The 19883-nt window shown below is 36.5% G+C and overlaps 1 protein-coding gene across 4 annotated transcripts in view; it reads right to left on the minus strand.

Annotated features, from left to right (window-relative positions):
• Positions 1 to 111, minus strand: part of CLNK (cytokine dependent hematopoietic cell linker) — a 57179-nt gene extending 57068 nt beyond the window's left edge. For all 4 annotated transcript variants that reach the window (XM_048303879.1, XM_048303878.1, XM_048303877.1 and 1 more), the window contains exon 1: positions 23 to 111. The gene's annotated coding sequence lies outside the window, so the exon portion shown is untranslated. The remainder of the gene's footprint in view (positions 1 to 22) is intronic.
• Positions 112 to 19883: the final 19772 nt, after the last annotated feature.

The following is a 19883-nucleotide window of genomic DNA, read 5'->3' on the forward strand; positions in this document are numbered from 1 at the left end:
GGAAGAATCGAGGGCAACTCACAGAGGTCTTCCTTCACGGTGTGTGGGTTTGGAGCTAGCACAATGCCCAGGTGGTTTCCCCTGTAAAGCAAACTTTCAAGCCTTGCTATATGCTCCACAAAAACAAAGCTGTCTGAAGGTCAGAGGCACTGGCAGGTTGAAATAGTGCCAGTGGACAAATATTCTGTGGGCTTTTGGTAAGTTTCCTGTGGATGGCCACAACAGTCCAGGCACCAATCAGCTCTGTGAGACTGGTAGATATTCAGCCTTTCCGCTCTAAGAATATACCTCAAAGTGCAGTAAGACAGACAAGATGCTCTCTCATTCTCGCCTACCTTAACCCATATTCAGCAGCTCTGTCTCTGTGGCAATAGTAATTTCAAATGTTAACACAGAGAAAAATTTTTTGTTTTGATAGGCTGCTGCTTAATTTTAATAGGGAAAAATATATCTCCTGATTTTAAGTTTTCTCATCTTCTAAAGCTTTTCAAAGAGCTTACACATTATTTCAAGGTATGTTTAACTGTTTTCATTATCTGTTTCTCAGAACAAAATCAATAATTTGGGAACAACGTGCTTATTCTTACGCCATGGTTTCAAGGGGTTTCAGTAAATCTTTGTACTCATGTATAGGACTACTGTGGAGAACATGAATGTTTTTCCTTGTATTTTAAGACATGTAAATATGTAAATAGAAAAAAATATATGAGGTTTCTAAAAAATATACTTTAGTAAACATTTTTTTTCTACTATAATAGCATTTTGTAGAAAAAGGCAATGTTGCTGTGGGAGAAAACCGTATATCCTGAAAACATCAGTCCATAGTATACAGGAACGGTTTCCCAGAACAAGAGCATTGGCAGCATTTTAGAGAGCCCAGAAGCTAGCATGAATGGGGCACTAACAATATAGCCCCAATAAATCTTGTTAATAGAATTTCCAAAACAAATACTTCTGCTGTAAGCTGACCCCCCTTCCACTAGTTTTTCTGCAGGCTTGTTGTGTTTCTCAGGAAAAAAAGGGTATTTTATCTGACAATCTGCTTTCCATGAAGGAAACCAGTCAAAAATGGAATAGGTATTTTCAATTCTTGATCAGATCAGCCTATGACCCACAAACCAATTGATACTTTTTCTGTGGTTGGAAAGCACGCTGTATTTTTATTTGGGATTTTTAATGCAAACATTTGAAGCCATAACATTGACAGTACTCTGTGCATAAATAAAATACTATAATTAATATATTGCATGGAACCATGTTACATAATGGCAGATGAACACATTTATGATTACTGTCTGTAAAACTGCGGAGTGCCAGTTTAGCATAAAATGGTCTCAGCATGAGTCCCACTGTTCTCATGAATTGTTGTTTTAGAGAAGGAAGATGCACACTATGGCTTTCTTTGTAGAACACCCCTGAAAATTCAGTTTTCTTTCTTTTATTGCTGTGCTATGGGCAGTCTTTGCCATCTTGCTGAGGAGGAGTAACTTCAGGAATTCTTAGGAAGAGTTTTGAAGCACTGATCATACCAGTATTGTCTATTGCAGGATGGACCTTTGCGGTGTATATTGCAGAAGTGCCACCACAGCAGCTCATCATCTCTGGCTTTCTGTTCAGGTCAGGGTTTCACCTGACTGAAGCAGTAATAATGTGACTTTTGGTTTTGTTCCAGAAGTCTGTTTCTTCTCATGTTTTACAGAACAGAAAGTTCTGGAGCTGTGAGACAGTTTCTGAGGGACAGTGTTTTTGTGCTATGTTTATGACTCTATGACTATGGTATTCTTTTGCTGAGGCTTACTTGCTTTGATAAAAAGTTGTTGATAAAAATAACTTCAGTTTATCTAAATCTACTTGAAAACTCTGTTACCACTGGAATCCAGTAGTAGTTCAACTGAGGAAAAAGTGGGGGAAAAAATCAGCCATTTTGAAACAGTTTTGAAATTTTTGGAGTTAAACATTTGTTAGACTAAGTTCAGAAAGTTCAAAAAGGTACCATTTATAAAAGAACTCTTTGTTTCCAAGGGAACAAACCTTCCTTAATGATTATTATGGATCATGCAAAATTTTTGCAACAAATATGTGTCTTTTTTATGGCTGAACAATAAGGTACTGCTGTGGAGTGACCAGTCTCACAATTTCTTTTGGTAACCATCATTCCAGCAACAGACATTGACAAAAGCTAAAACCCATAAGCACTGACATCCTGTTTCAATGAGGGGAATTTGAAAAACCTTACTTCCCTAGAAAATTTCTCAGCGTCTCAAAATGGTTAGATTTAAATTCCCTCAAACTCTCTTTTCTTCAGAAAAAGTTGTTTTATCTTTATAGTTAACATCAGTAGTACTTTGCCTTTAGTAAATGGTACATTAGTGCTTTAATACCCAAGCTGTTCACTGTGAGAAAATGTCTCGTTTACAGTGGAGGGACTCTAATGGCCATGTCTTTGTGTCTCTGAAAGTGCAGTATCCCAGGACAGATGTAAACACAGCATGGTTCACCTCCTGCAAGCTTTCCATCTGCATGGCTGCCTTGGTAGAGCTGCAGGCTGCCTGGGGGACAGGCTTAATGCACATGAGCACGCTGGGCAGCCTTGGACCTGCAAGTTCTCTTGTACTGGGGAGGAGGCTTCCTGTCCCAGGCAAAGCCACTCTTGCAGGCTTCCCATACGGAAGAGCTGAAGCTTAATAGGGCCAGTGGAATTGCCCTTTCATGAATTCAATAGACAAAGAGAATTTTTCTCTATGAGGCAGAGAGAAGAATGGGTTGTACTTTGCCTTTTATGGTTTGCAGAATATTGACTTTTCTGTGTTGCAGGATGTTCTCTTTTCTGTTTAGCCCCTTTTGTTCTTGGATGAATAATTAAATGCCCTACATTCACATCTCCAATTTACTTCAATTAATTTTTACATCTTCTATTTTTCTTTTTAGTCAATTATCTTGTCAGTCATGACAGCATGGGAATATCCCTTACATTCTTAAATACTACAGGTAGCCACCAGAACAGGATGAAATGCCAGAATCACCAAATTTGTTTTCTAACAATAGAATTATGATGAGAAAGTAAACACAGAAAGACAGCTTTTACAACACAATTTGAATGATGAATAAACTCAGCTTTGAGATAAACAGAATAAAAACTTTTTGCTTTTCCAATTTCAGTGAAAGGCTATAAAATTGTTTATGAGTATGAGGGCTTAGCAGGAACCTTCTGTCTTACCTGGGTTCATCCAAGCCCTGTGCTGGGGAAAGGAATTAGTAAGTGGCAGGGCAAGACCTATTATTTATACACTGTTTATGCTTGCGCCCTACAGATGACATGCTGTCAGACAGACATTGTCCTTGTGTTTTGGACAATGAAAAAAAACCAAAACATTTGCCCATCCTTTTTTATCCCGAGTTATGTTTTATTATGTTTTTATGGATAAATCCTATTCATAATGGAATTTCTAGTATATGTGGAACATGGATATTCTGCATCTGTTCCCTGAAGCAATAATTAGGTGCCTGTAGCATTACAAAATTTTAATTAAACCTTTCTAGGAAGGTTATTTTTCAATCGCTTACAGACTGTTCTCACCATTCTCTTGCCTGTAATACTGCTTTGAAAAGCAAAGTATGCCTCCCTATTTACAATGCATTTTGCTGACTTCTGAATTTTCTTTTTATACATTCCTCAGTGTCACTTACAAGGCCAAATCGTCCTGTAAATAATGCTAATATAGATAAGGCTGGTGTATCTGATGGGGAAGCTCTGTGTACAATGTGCCTCTGCAATTTTTTGAATGGAGATCATGTCTATATTAAAATTTCTATGTGTTATCAAGGTCACAGACTCTACAGTAATAGATCAACTCTGTCAATATAAATGAGGTTAGAACATATCTTTTTAATCCAAATGTATTCTTCTTCAAAGCTAAATTAAAAGGCCATAATTCCAGGGAAGCCTTATGGGAGCCTTTGCTTAATTACTGATCAGGTGAGGTTGCAGTTAAGTATGATTTTATTTGGCAAAATAAATTTTTCTATTTTTAGAATAGGACATTACATTTTGATCAAATTTATCAATATTTTTGGTCTTCTTTCCATTTCAGTCATCCCCTTTTCTCCAAGTTAATTAGAAATATGATATTTGCACATAGCAAAAATGTCTGTCTTTGAGGTACAAAAATTTACTGAAACAAATGATAGAGGTTTTGACTGGTAATAAATCACGTTTTCATTGATATTATGCTGATTAAGCTCATTTGCATGGGTTTTGTTTTATTTTACTTTGTTTTTCCAGAAACACAGGCTTTGAAATCTTCATACTGTGCTGTGGAGAAGCGTGACTTAAATCAGATTAAACAGATCAGCACTGTTTAAGAAATAAAAACCTATCAGGCCTGCTGAACAATGAAAATAATATCTATTAATATTTTATTCCAGTTCAGCTTCCTATAGAATATACTAATTAAAACCAGCACAAATCATTATGAGCTTAGCTACTTTCAACTTAGGTAGCTTTTTGTACTCTGCTTGTGAGTTTAAATAGCAGAGTTATCAAATATGGGTTTGGGTAAAAGTTGCTGACATCATGCATTTGTGGAAGAAGAATGTTCTGTTTAGTTTGTGTAAATTGCAAGAATATCTCTCTAATCAAGTTTGAGGTTGGGGAAAGGCTCAATAGTACATTTCAAGTAAACCCAAATACACCTTTGTGAAATATGTGAAATTCCCCAACAGCATGAGCATGCTTTCGGTGCAGAATTCACCCTATTTAATTTTGGGAGTCCACTCAGCATGAGTCACATCTCCCTGTTTCTAGACTCTGTAATGAAGCTGGGACTTAGGACAGTGGAGGACCATGGAGTACTCTGCAAGGAGGGGACTTTTCAGAGTCACAGCTGGCAAGATACTTCTAGAAGTCACTCAGAAATCTTGCAGCTCAGGTTGTCTAAGCTCCTATAGATCTGTGAGACTTCTTAGTTTACAGAAAACTTCAAAATATGGATATTTTTTCCAGTAGAAAAAAATATCTGTAATATAAATGTCATTTTTTTGTCACAGACTTTCTTTAAACTTTGAGGGCTGGAATACTAGATTTCTTCAAAAATGGTGAAAATTATTTTTACATGGTTAAAATGCATTTAAAGTTGTTTTTACATGGGCAATGTATTATAATAATCCTTAGTATCCACCTTAGAAATAACTGAGTTATTTGGGCCAAGGCAGGAAATCATTAAAATGTTTTTCTTGGTTTTCTCTAAGTTTCTAAGTGCAATAGGAATATAAAAGTTATAAGAAATAGATTAGTAATACAGAAATCTGATCTTCTGATTTTAGTAGCACCAGGAAAAGGAAGATTCTGTTATTAAAATTGCTCTATTCAGGCAATTAATCATATTTGCATATATATATATATATATGTAAGTATTGTGTTTTGCCTTTTGCTTAGACTGACTGGCCAAATGTTAAATGCAATATTTAAGATTTTTACATTAATTTTAATTAATTTAACTTAATTAATCAGGTCAAAGACTAGTAGTCCATGAGAACTTGTTTGATATTGTTTTATATTACAGATTATCAGACATAACATACAAGACCAAGGACTTCGGTACTTGGGAAATAAATATTTATTACATGTAACAATGAATTGATTTTTCTGGAGTGAAAAGGACATGGAGAAAGCAGAATTACTCTTCTTAAGTTACAAAATTGTGAAAAATGAGTGTTTATGCCATCCTCACTGGAGAGGAAATTTACTTTCCTACATCAGTTTAAATTAATAGTTAATTAATTTACTTATAAAGTATACTAATTGGGAAGCTTGGAGGGTGATACTGCTACATGTCTTACCCTTCCCCATAGCTAGGCTCTGTTGCTTCTGAGAGAGATAAGAATCTTTGCCCCACTCTGCACCAAAAAGGTGTCATGGCAAAACACTTACTTTCAATTCTTTACAGGCATTTTGAAAAATCCCAAAGCATGAAATTTGTAATCCTTATCTTAAGGCAGAACTACAGAGCTTGTGGGGGATGTACATGCAAGTCCTGGTCTCCCTGGCGATCAGAAATAAAAGACATGACTGATACTAATCTAACTCAAGGAGTTCAAAACCAGGAAGATTCTCCAATTTTATTCTTCCTTTCAAACCATGATCACAAGCCAAGGAATTTCTTCCAAAAGATGAATTAGTTCTGTTCTGGAGAAATGTATCTAATCTCACTTTACAGGTTCAAGGTGTTAGTAAAGCTAAGTTGTTGAAGTACTTAATCTGTGTCATTTCTCTGAAATTTAGTCTTTTGTGAAATTACAGCTACTTTGAAACTGAGTTGCCTAATTTCCATTTCTAGTCATTGGATCTCGTTATGACATTGTCAGCAAGGTTCAAAGGCCTCCACTATTTCATGTATTCATGATCAAGCACGTATTTTACAAGTTGAGCTCTTTAAGACTCATATAATGGGGTTTATTTTGCCTATGCCTTAGTTCATTATTTTGGCTCTCCTCTGAACTGCCTTTGCATTTTCACATCCTTCATCTGTGGACAACAGAGAAGATACAACATTGCTTTCACTGGTCTTAATAACACTGGATGTGGGTCCATAGCTGTTCATTGACAGATCCTCTAATTAGCCTGCCTAAGTCACTGTTGGCAGAGTCTATTATGTACTGTTAGTGCTACATACAATTATTTCCATGTTAATTTTCTATAATGTTCCTATAATATACAGAGGAAATATCCCTCTAGGGTTCTAGCTCTATACAATGTTCCTATTATTTTGAAAGCAAATCTACAGGTGAACTTTGTATATTTATTATTTCTCTACATTTGCTTTGCTAATATTTGCATTATATATTTAATATGTTAAAATGTCTCTCTAAATTATTTTAATCTCCATTATATAAGTCTTCCCCGTATACTACAGAAAAGGTCACTTTTCTAACATGGGAGTACAAAAGCTAAAAACACCTACCATCATATTAAATGAGATAAAAAATGTTTAGCAAACCAAATGAGAACTAGTTTTTCAGTGTAAACCAGAAAAGGAAGTGTTCAGTGTCTTTTTATGCTGAGGTCACATGTGTGGTTTCAGCTTTTTATTTTGTTATTCATATTCCTTTTATACATTTAATCCTTCAAGGCACTTCTGGGCAGTTACTAAAGCAGTTTTCATCTTGGCACATGCTTCTCATTGTATACGTGGTCCATCCTGCTGACTAGGTGTAATCCATCCTCCAACAAAAGCCAACCCTTCACAAATAACCAGCAATTTCTGAACCTCACGAGGTGACTGAGGAGACAAATTTATCGAAAATATTTTCTAGGACTTTGATGCTTTGAATTGAATGATTGTGTCCACTAATTGTGTTTATGATTGTGTGTCAGGAGCACACACCAATGAGCAGTACTGTACTTTACCAGTACACATATAGCTTAAATGCAGATGGTTACTTCAAAAAGCACATATAATGATTCCTAAAAGTGCCTGTAATGAAATAGTAATAGAAAAGAGAAGGTGTTTTAAGAGACATGGTTTTATGGAGATTTCTCTGAAATAGTCTGCGGCGTGAGAACTGACTCACAGCCATGAACAGCATTGCTGGAGGAAGGCTGATCACAGGCTGCCTTCCAGTAAATGCTTTGCACCACTACTGCTATGCTTATGCAAGGGACTGATTTGGATAATGCCAATTTTTTTTAGTATATTTTTTCCAAACTGTGATTCTGGGCACTCAAATAATCATTTTTATAAGTGGCTGGAATTTTTTAAACAACAGATACATTCGTTTCACATAATGTAATATATTTTGTTGGGATTCTCAACTGGAACCTAGTTCAAAGCATACTGAAGTCACAAAAAAGTAAATTCCTTAGCTGTGTGTGACAATAAGGCATCACTGTGTTAAGTACTTTGAGAAAAACAACATCTTATAGATAAATACATAGTCTGTGATTATCAATTTCTTAGAAGTTATTGCTTGTGATTATTAATTTATGGTGTGACTATGTTTTCTATTATGAAAAGAAGCATAGAAAAGCCTCACATTTCTTATTCATTTTTACATGTTAATTCTTCTGTCTTTAAAAATCCCTTTCTACAACTACCTAAATAATCACTAAGGGTACATTACATAAGAGAAATAAAACAAGAAGTAATGTTTATCTCGTCTTCAAGAGAAATACTTTTATTGATATTCAGATAAGCTTTTGTTCTTAAAAAGTATTATTCATATTTGTCTAGACCTTTCTTCCTCATTCTGGCTTACGGAGACTATGCCAACTTAGATTTGGCTTGTACACTGCATATAAACAAACTTTTATACAATTGAGACTGGAAGAAATATTTGTCCCATTTTTTTCTGATTTTATATATTTGTTTCCAAGCATTCTGTTATGATGATTGAAATGCTATCATTACACTCACTTCTGCCAGTTCTCATGGGTGAGACTTGTAATACACTATATTTGTCTCTAACAGGCCATAGCCCCCAAATCACACGGTTATGTGAGATTCAGCTTTCCTTTAAATGGGAATTATGTTTCTAACCCTCAGAGAAAAAGCATGAATACATAAAGCCTATGCTTAAAAAAGAAAATACTCAAACACTCCTGGAATAAATAATGAGCGTGGTTTTTCCCCCCCCACCCAAAATAGTTCGAAGTACTTCAGCTCTTGAATGGCCTCATTTAGCAATGTTGCTTTGAATGTCTGGATTTGAAGGCCAGTGAGGTTGCCTGCATAGGTACTGACCCCTACTGCATCCTCCCATCTGGGGCTTTGTAGATGTCAAGAAAGTGAGGGGTGGTGTGGGGGCTTGAGCATAGAGCTGGAGCTGAGGAGCTGAGGTTACAGCGGGGTTGCTCTTACTGTTTTTTAAATAGAAGAACAGGGATAAGCACAAACAAAGGTTTGGAGAGAGAAAAAGAGGATGAAGGATGGATCTAGGCAGGGTTGGAAACAAAAACCTGAAAAGATAAGTTTAAAACTATTCCATTTTACCCCTACTAAAATTAGCCAGCCTTGACATTTTGTTGCTTTTGCTTTGAATCAGGCTGCATTTACAGGCACCTCTACATTATTTAAATGCAACCTATTTCACAGTGTTTTCAAACAACTGTTCCTAAGGAGTTGTCAGAAAATAATGAGGATCTTTTTGAGCCAGCCTTATGGTCTTGCATTCCTTTGGCTGAGGAGTGTCTGTACTAGAATAATTTCTTGTTGGCAACCTGACTTAAGGGGGACAACTAATTGAAAATTTGATAGAGAACAAATTCAAAGAGTTGTAGATTAAAAAAGCTAATATTTTAAATATTTTAATGCAGATATGCCTTCACCCACAAAGCTGCCAAATAACTCAAGTTTATATGAAATGAATAGTAAAGATAGAAACAACTTATATCCCCCACCCAGGAGAGACAGAAGTATCTAGAAAGATTATATGGAAACAATAATTTTCAACTTTAACATTCTTACTAGTTGTACATGGCTGGGACTCAGGCTGACCAAGAATTACTTGCACATTCAGTCTATTTAAATACCACAGGGAAAATTAACTTTTGAACATTATTCTGTAATAGATCTAGAATCCTGGAGTTTGTGGTCCTGGTCTCAGATCACTCTTCACACAGACACGTCTTTGTGTTTACATGAAATTTCATTGACTTTGAGAGCAATGCTGCACCATGACTGGAAAGTTTTAGGCATATTATATTATCCTACAAACTGTGGGCTATATGATAACAATTTGTTTTTCCTGATAGCTGCTCATTCAGCAGAAAAGTTAAGAACCTGTTTAACTACTAATGTGAAGCAGATAACTTGTTGCTTGTGAAACAGGAAGACAGATGTCAAACTGGGCATAAAAAAGCCTGTTAGGAGATGTCTATTTGTCTTCATTGTTTGGAAGAAAAATCTAGAAAGTTTCTTTACCACAGATTACATGTTTATGGCTAGAAGATTTCAAAAATGCTGACTTTCTATAGAAAATAGAGGATTATTACTTTATCATTCTAGAGAATCCTCAGTTTCACTATGGATTTTTTATCACAATGTCCACAAGATTTAACTTTCCATAACTTTTCTCCATCATTGACAGTTTTTTCCAAAATATGGCCCAAGGTGGAAGTGGGTGTGTTTGTGTTGCTATTACTATCTGCTTGCTTTTTGAGTGATCAAGTCTGGTTTTTCTCAGAAATTCAAAAGAAAAGAATTACAATGCTCAGCTTCTTCTTTCTCATTAAATTATTTCCCAACAAATGTCCTTAAGTAAGTCTTGATGCAGAGTAGTGGGGAGCAAGAATGTTTTCTAGAATCTTATCTGAAAATAAGAAATTGAAATGCAGAATGTAAGGAGAAGGTGAACAAAATGTATATTTGATGAAAATAAACAGGAACAGCTTGTATAACAAAGTCTGGGGAGAGATTCTCCATACTAGGAGTGAAAGTAACAGGGAGAGAAGAGTTATTTAAACTAAACAAAATTGTCACAGGAACAAGTGTGTATGACAACATACATTTGATTAAATTTAGTCAAATGTTAAAGTTAGAAGGTTATATAAATCGATGAAAAGAATTTGTGTAACAGTGTCAAAGAAGAAAGCAGTTGGAGGGAGAAGCTGTCTTCTTTTATATTGGAAGAAAAAAATCCTGTTTCACAAGAATAAGCTACCTGCTTCTGAGGGGAAAAAATACCAGAGAAGTGCTATGAAGTTCTTAGGTGCTGGGGACACACACATGTTGGAGACCCAGATTCATCCTCTAAGGCAGAAGAAGTAAAGCCATATATTGCACTTCATAGAAGGGAGGCCACCAGTCTTTACCGTTTTGTAACTCTTTAAATTTACCCGGAGACCTGCTGGAAGCAGAGGAATAAAAGAATTTATCACAGAGAAAAATTAGGGGGTTTTGGCACTGCAATAAATATGTCTCAATACCAACAGAAAACTCTGACAAATACATTTTAAAAAACCATATATATATATATATATCTATCATATTTGGCATAATATTAAGCAATTTTGAAATATGCAAATATTATTACTATTATTATTTTTATTATATATTTATTTTAGAATCCTAGAATCACAGAATAGTTTGGATTGGAAGCGACCTTCAAGATCATCTGGTATACTGAGGTAAAAAAGGTGTTTTAAAATCCAGTTTCTTTTTAGAAAGCTCCAAGTAAGTAAAAGAATAGTGTACTTTTAAAAACAGGAAATAAATTCAATACTTATTAGTACTAAGCTAATAAATCTTAAAAAAGCCTGGCTGAGTGAGGATCTGGCCCTGCTCTGAACTTATGATTGCAGAACTCATGAGATAAAATTTTCCAAACAGAAAAAAAGGCACATGTATAATCACTTAAATGTTGAAGTTATTTAGGTGGAATGTTTTTTATTTTTATTTGGAGGGCATTTGGAGAGAAGCAAAGTCAAGCCAGAGCACAGAAAGAAAAAATGAAGATGCCAAAACTTGCTGTGACTATAAAAACACAAGTCTTGAGAGAATTTGTGGAAGAGTACTGACTAAAAGTGCCTTGCAGCTGTGACATGTTGTTATTGCTTTATCCCTGAAAGGCTTAGTAAAAAACATGTTTGTACTAAAGATCCCAAATTAAGTTATTTTTGTCAAAATCCAAGATAGTTATCCAAGTAAAAGAAGATAATACAGAATTAAGTGCTCTGAAATTTATTTATTTATGCTAATGTATTTATTTATTTATTTTAAAAGTTGGTATATGCCCAGCTTGGTTAAAAATTGATGAATTGTTTAGGGTGGTTTTTTTCCCAAGAAATCACTCTGGAATCTGATACCACCAGAGTGCTGAGTATCCCTTTCTTCCCATTGGTTTCTCCTCAGCTGCCCTCTTTTTCCAGGTGTCCTTGACTCAGAGTGCACGTGCTGGGTCAAAGAAAATGAAGCAACTTTACTTGCCCAGATATAACTTTTCAAAGGATCAAAACCGTATAAACTTGTAGCAATTGTGAATAAACCAATTAAACAGTTGCACATTCTGTAACTGAAGGGGTTTGAGGTTGGAAAACCTCATATCCTCCTGAGCCTTATAGCTGGGAAATGAAGACATAAATAGCTGAGTGATTTTACTCAGGGTCTAGTCTGGGAGTGCGAACTATCAATGCTTTGAGAGAAGTCACTTTTGTGTGACATTTAAAAGCAATAATTGCTTTAAAAAATGTATGAAGAACTCTCCAATAAACATGTTTTGTCCTTTGCTTCCCTTTGAAACTTGTTATTATTTTTCTCTCTTTTTGATGTCAAATCAGAATTTAAGCTGGCATTATAATCATGAAACATCTGGAAATTGTAAATCCAGAAGGAAAACCCTTGATCGAGTAATTAGGAGATCATGAAATTCCTAAAGGTTGTTTTTTCATTTTGGCTTTCATATCTGGGGGAAAAAAGTACTTTTATGCTTCTTACACCCTCATGACACAATGTTCTCATGAGGACATTCCTTCCTATCACCCTGTTTTTGCAGAAAAAGTACCTTACAGTAGTGGAAGGTGATTCCAGTTTTTCAGAAACTGTTATTTGCTGTTTAATCAGTGACTTTAGTGTTAGAAACTGGGTTCTTATGGTTCACTTCTCTGACTCCACCTGTGCAGAACTCTTTGATCCTGCTGTCTCATTTTGATACTTGCCAAAGCTGATGCACTGGACTTGTAGAAGAATCAAGGCAGGCTTAGGTGTAAACTTCTTATTATTTACAAATAAATATTGGCTATTTTCTATTTTAAAATCTATCATAAGAAAACTGACAATTGACTGTGCTTTCAGGTGCTAAAAACCAGGCTGGAAAAAGCTTAAAGCTTAAATTATTTCCATTAGAGAGCAGGCGTTAGTGGAAAACAAACACTTTAACAGTAACCAGCTATTAAAAATACTGGACATACCAGTTTTAATGATGGATAAAAAATTGGCCTGGATCCAGGTGTAGGTATAGGCTAGACCTATGTTAGAGGGATAAGGGGATGCATAGATAAGCCTAAGGTCAGGTTATCATATGACATTTAATATTGATTTTTTTTGGAGCAGAGATTTAACTCTTTCCCTGAAAAATCCATGCCTCAAATTCATGGCTGATAATAATTTCAAAGTACTGAAAGGTTCATACATAACACACTAACTAGTACCCCCTTCTAAAATGCCTTTGAGGCCCATCAGGAATTAATTTTTCCAGGAATACCCTGACAGTTTTTTGGACAAGGTCTGTAGCAATCCAATGATCAACGCCATGTTTGGCCACGTAGTTCCCAAATTAGTCTATCCTATTAATGCTTGATCTGAGAGTGATTCATATTTGAATTTAACAATAAAGAAATGCAAGCTCATTTTCAAAACAAAATTAGAGACCTTCTTCAAGTAAGTGACATCATGTTCCCAACACAGCTTGTGGCAAAACTGCCAAATGGTTAAGTAGGAAACATACTTAGTATGTAAATACTTAGTATTTATTAGTGTATCAATACTAGACCTGAATTTACATCACCTGTTTGCCAAGGCAACCACAGATGGGAGATGAGGGACAAAGGAACACTTCTTCCCACTTGCAGTGTATTTGTGGGGGTGTCTGAAATTATGGGCATGTATGAATTAAAAAGCCTATGTAACTGTTCTTATAGTTTGCTAAAGGCTAAAGAAATGTACTCTGGAGTAGCATAGTAAATCTTTTTCTACATTATAATCATATAGATGTTCTATATCTACATTACAACTGTTTAAGAATGTCTAAAGGGAGCCTTAATAATTTTTTTTTCTGAAGATGCTGCAATAGAACAAACTTGTAACTTGAAACCTACATTTTCATAAGAAAAACTGAATTAAAATATTTGATAGCTATCACATGAACAGTCCAGTTCTAAGGGCAGTTGTCTGTCAAAAAAAGGGAAATTAAAAGTTTGAGCTCTGCCACCTGATACCTTTAATACTCTGGATTTAGTTAGTATGTAGCATCTCTAAATCTCTCATTTCATACTCTTCCTTCCTCCATTAGTCACTCTATTGTGTTGCTGATATGTCATGGAGCTACAAATAATTGTAACAGGACATTCATTATTTACCAAGTGGGCCACACTTATCTGTAGTGCTTTGCACTAGTTAATGGTGTACAAGAAGCTTCTGGAACAGCTAGTTATGTGGATAGGTCCTTGGAGAGCACATCATAACTTTAAAAGATGTATATTAAATTCTTCCTATTTTTAATTGTATGCTAATTTTAATTACTAGTAGGATTTCATTGTGTTGAGTCATTCTTCAGAAAAGAGTATCTGAGATTCAGCTATGCATACAGTGTTTGTGGAATTTCTATTTATTCATAGATTTCAAAACAATCAGGATAGATGGGTATTTCTACAGTGAAAAAGTAATAGCATTTGCAGTGCCTCTGGAAATTAATTAAAAATTCTTAAAAAATTAGTTGAAAATTAGTTGAAGCAAGTAATGGACTGTGAAGACCCATGTTTTTAATGCATGTCCAGAGCATGGTATTGCTGGGTATTTGGATGTTGTCCCAGCTGAATAATCATGTGTTCATTAATATCTTTTATTTTTAAAATATTTAAAATTGCCTTTTAGCCACGCAGGTGAGTTCTACTCTTCATTTCCACTGGTAGGGGATTTGAGCATTGAAAGACTTAATTCTGAGTCAACTGTTATTGCAGACCCATCAGAATGGAACTACCTTCTTGATGGAATCACTGTAAGCTCATTGCTTTGTGTTTTGTCCCTGCAATATATCAAAAGGAAAGCCAGACTATTGATTTGATCTAATTTAATCCATTTCTAGGGACACAAAGCTGAGTTAATGCAACAATGGGAACCATGCAGAATTTTCAGACTTATTTATATAATTATGAAAGCACAGGTGCATCTAAATTTTATCTGATTTACTTCTATGTTATAATAGGTTTTCTTTAGACTTACATGCAAGAATAGAATGGGAAATGTAAATAAAAATACATCCTTTTTAATCTCAAAGGGAAACAGATGCCATTTGGAATAGACATCTGCTGGCATCAAATAATTGTTGAACTTTTGAGGCCACATAGTTCCAAATTTTCTATTCTGATAACTGCAAAACTCTGGAAAGTTTAAAGAAGTGACAAAATTGTCACATACTACAAAGCAAATTAATTCTAATTAGTGCTAATGGAAATCTGTGAAATTTCTGCCAATTGTTGACAAGCAGGATGGAAGGAACGTTTAAAACTCTTCCTAATCTGAAGTCAGGATTCAACATTTATGCATTCACTAGGTTATGTAGTTATCATTGCCAAGTCTCCTTTGTGAAAAATGCATTCTCTTTCAGGAGCTATCCATAAAAGATTTAGAATTATAGAATTAACCTCTTTCCTCTGTTGAGAAGTTACCAAACTGAAAGGTGAAGCCAGGTATCACACAGAATTCATAAAAGAATAATACAGTAGAGCAAGTTTACAAATCAGGTTGCTAAGGCCTCTTCAGTCCTGAAATCCATTGTAAGGGAGGCAGGCATTCTACATGTTAAGTGAAACCAGAGTACAGACTGAAGTAAGATATTTTTTTCATCTGTAACACTCTTTAAGAAGACCGAAAATAATCTCTGCCTTGACAAACCTTGTTTTTCCCCCAGTGAAACTGGGGTTAAGATTGCTGGTTCTGTTGCAGAATCACAATTTAGCTGCAAACATTGCTTTATCTTGCCAAAGCATATTTGCTCATGTAGTGCACCTGCTTCATCACTGATGTCAGCTGAGCCCTGTATAGGGTGATTTCTTGATAAACACTACTGCAGAACCAGCCATAATAGTATAACACTTAAGAGCAAGTGCTCTCTTTCTACCAGGAAGAAAAAAAACAGAAAAGAAACCAGTGGGCTTGAGAAAGTGAGGCTGTTAGTGCAGCATTTGCTGGAATTATAGGGGAGATGTTAACCACCCAAACCACCAGTATTTTACATATTTTAACTGCTGAAGTGGCCCACAGGAAGTCAGAAACCTTCTCTGTCCTGTCATGCACCTCACATATGTGTATGTGCCTGGGTGGGGTCTGACCTGGTTTGTAGGTTCAGTTAGAAAAATTAAGTGTAGTGTGACAGGCCTTGCAGCTTTCTGCACACAGACTGGGTAACTTCTCAAAGGTGGGAGCTGCCTAGTGGGAACATGATGCCCCTTCTGAAAGGTTCTGGCAGATCCCTGCACACAGTAAGCAGCAGGAGTTTTGCTCCAAATACCACTTCTTTCTAATATCTTTGACAAATTCTCAACAGTAAAAAGAAAAAACCCAATAATTTCAGTTCAATGAAATGTCTTTCAAATATGAGCTTGTGAAGTAATGTAATTCATATTTACAGAAGTTCCACTGATAATCAAATTATGAATAGATTTGTGGTTGAATATATTATAAAACTAATGATGAAGTATGGAGTTTTAATTTCAAGTATCAATGTCTTTCTCTTTTTATAGGTCCTTTTCCTTTCCCATTCACATTGCCTCTTGTGTACTTTTTCTTGCCTAATTCCCTGCCTATGTAGAGGTGTCACTGAGTGCTGACAAGCACAGAGAGCATCAAGCCAAGGAGCAATTCCAGCCTACTCAGCTCTCTGTTGTAGTTGCATTCAGGTATAAGCTGAAGGAGACTCTTCCAAGCAGCTTAACATGTGAATTAGGCTCCCTTAGACCTGCATCTAATTATTAACATTTGTCAAGTATGTATTATTACACACTGTCCCACTGCATCACCTCATGCCACAAACTTTGCCTGGGCTAATTTGGTCCAAGCATCTCACTAACACTGTAGCTCCACCTTTATTGCTTTGTTGCTGAGCAGTGCCCCAGACCGTTTATCAACATTCAGTGACAATAATGTTATTGAATCATAATTTGGCTGAAAAGGGACCCCCAGAGGCCATCTTAACCCACCCCCAGCTCAGCTAGACCTGGAGTGGCTGGGTTGTTCCGAGCCATGTCCAGTTCAGCCCTGCACACTGTGTGTGCTGACCACAAACAGCAGATGGACACCCTGCCCAGCCAGTGGCCACCCATGCCCTCAGGAGACTCCCCCAAATATCACCCACAGCAGGCCACCCTGCAGGGAGAGGATTCCAGCACAGCCCTCAGGATGCAGGTCAGCCAGCACCCATGTGGTAAAGCAGGCATGAAAGTAGTTCTGACAAAACTGACTAAATTTAGTCCTGATTAAATCTAGCCCTGACTAAAGTAGCATAAGGTGGGAAGATAGTGGAGCATCATTAGGCAAAGCAGTTCATGCCCAGCCTTCCTCTGGGCCCTGCAGTTGCCACTCATTGTGCTTGGGAGAATGACAAGTGTGGCTTGTTGGCTGAGAGAAAAACACCTTTATTTTCTGCTCAAAGAGGAGTTTAAACAGCATATATTCAAGACATGTGGCAAACTGTTCATAGAATCATAGAATTGTTAATGTTAGAAAAGACCTCTAATATCATAGACTACAACTTTTAACCCAAAGCCACAGTGTTCACCACTAAACCATGTCTCCAAGTGGCACAACTACACATTTTTCAAACACTTCCAGGAATGGTTTTCCCATCACATCCATGGGCAGCCTGTTCTGGTGCTTGAACACCCCTTTGGTGTAGAAAGTTTTCCGACTATCCAATCTAAACCTTCCCTGGTGCAACCTGAGGCCATTTGCTCTTGTTCTGTCACTTGTTACCTGGGAGGAGAGACTGACCCCCACCTGGCTACCACCTCCTTTCAGGGAGTTGTAGAGAGTGATAAGGTCCTCCCTGAGCCTCCTTTGCTCCAGATGAAACACCCCCAGCTGCCTCAGCTGCTCCTCATAAGAGGAGCTCCAGCCCCTTCACCAGCTTTGTTGCCTTTTTCTGGACAAGAAGTTCTTTCCATTTTCTTGGGTTTATACTATTTATTAGCAATGTGTCTCCCCTAAGCAGAAAGATGCTTCTGATGATTTTGGATTTGATGAATGGAGCATTAATTTTATTATTACTTGTTCTGTGTTATCCTCTACAGAAGTGTTCTCCTGAAATACTCTTGACCCAAAGTCTGTCCAGCTTCAGGGACTCCAGGGTCTGCCAGCTTCTGGCTGGCATCAGTTCAGTAGTGCAGAGTGCTGTGCAAAAGGCACAACCAAAGTCCAACTCATTTTTCACTTCTTTGCATTTGCTCTGGAGAGGGAAAGAGATAATTAAGCAGAAATAATGTGGAGTGATTCCTATCCATGTGTATTTGAATGCAAATTATCCTCTGCAAGCTGGAGAAGAGATTTTTACATCATCTTATGCCAAAGAAAGAACCACAGGCCCAGGCAGGACATATATTAAACTAAACCTAAAAGTTTTTCTAGCACAAAAAACCAAATCTAAATCTGTTAAAGTCTTTCTGTTGAATTAAAATAACATTTTTTTTACTAATTAATTAATGCTAGCTCTAAAATATGATAGTTCCTATAGGCTTGTCTTTTAAAGAGCCATTAAGAGTAAAAAGATAAAACGGAAAAGTGACCGACAGTTAACGAACAGAGATTTTAGATCCCACAGACCACTGTTCAGACTATTTAAATAAACTGAAATACTGCATAATTTATGATGTAGGGTTAAAATGATTGATTTCAAAAATTAAACAGAGCTGAAGGGTTGGTAGGAATTTATTAGAGTTGAACAGCATATGGCATTTTTTAAGAAATTTATACTATGCTATGTAAGGAACATTACTGAATTAAATTTAATGAGCAGAGAAAATGTACTCATCTGTATGGTACCCAGTGATTGCAGGTAACATGAGATGAAAGAAAAATAAATGGGCTTCTAGAAGTTCTAGTGATTTTTGCCTAGATTCATCTTACTTTATTTCAGCCACCAAAAAGACACAGCTCTAATCTAAGGTAGTCATCCAGGCTCACTCTGTAGTCAGTGGAGAGAAAGAGCTATCTCCAGAGAGCTATTCATTCCATCTCAACACAGATGAGATGAATTACTTTTTTTCAGTGTCCATCCCTCTTCATTGAATACAGAGCAGTGTTGATGGTTAATTTAGACTAAGAATGCGATTTATTTCTCCAGTCCTTTGTTCTCCAAAATATAGATGCTTAGCGTAAGGATTGGTCTACAAGAATTCAAGGCTTTTGAAATTCCTTGACTCTGGAAGGCAACCCAGTGACGATTTCATTGTTAGTGTCTCTGCAGGCGTCAGTATGGCATCCAACTGCAGGCCTTACCTGGTAATTGTGTAACTTCCTCTGTAGCTGCTATTCCAACCACTGAAAACAGTCAAATCCCTTCCATTGCAGAGATTGACAGGGTTCTTGTTATTAGGAATCCACGTGTTCATCGGGACTATGGTATAGCCTGTACCTGCCATGCCTTCTGATTTGGGTTATGGAACTGGTGACAGAAAGCACTTAGTTGAAAGCAAAGGAAGTGAAGAGTCCATGTGGCTCCTCCATCTGCTGCCTTGTGTTTCATCCCTCCCCCACAGTACAGGTGCAGCTATTTTCATATAGGCTGTCTATGCAAACCTCCTCCCAGACTTTTTGTGTGTACCATGAAAACAAAGATTACAAATTCTAATCACCAACATTTATCAGTTATTTTATTTTTCTTCTTATAGCAGGTTTCACTTGTGGTGAGAAATCAACACTTCATCTGTTGGTGCTAATTAGCTGTGTTGTGATCTCCACAGCTATATCACTTCTGAAGCACGTTTTTTAGGGAGCTGAGTGAAATGCCAGATGTCAAAAGTTCAGATTAAGACCAGTAATCCAAAACCTGAGATTTAGCCACCCTTTGATACGTTAACATTTCTGCTTAAGCATCTGAGGATACCTAAGAAACCCAAACCTTCACCTTTAACTAAATTGAAATTTCTAAATATCAGTGCTTTAATAGTCTTTAAATAAAAA

Source organism: Corvus hawaiiensis, chromosome 5 (genome assembly GCF_020740725.1).
Source record: "Corvus hawaiiensis isolate bCorHaw1 chromosome 5, bCorHaw1.pri.cur, whole genome shotgun sequence".
Classification (NCBI taxonomy): domain Eukaryota; kingdom Metazoa; phylum Chordata; class Aves; order Passeriformes; family Corvidae; genus Corvus; species Corvus hawaiiensis.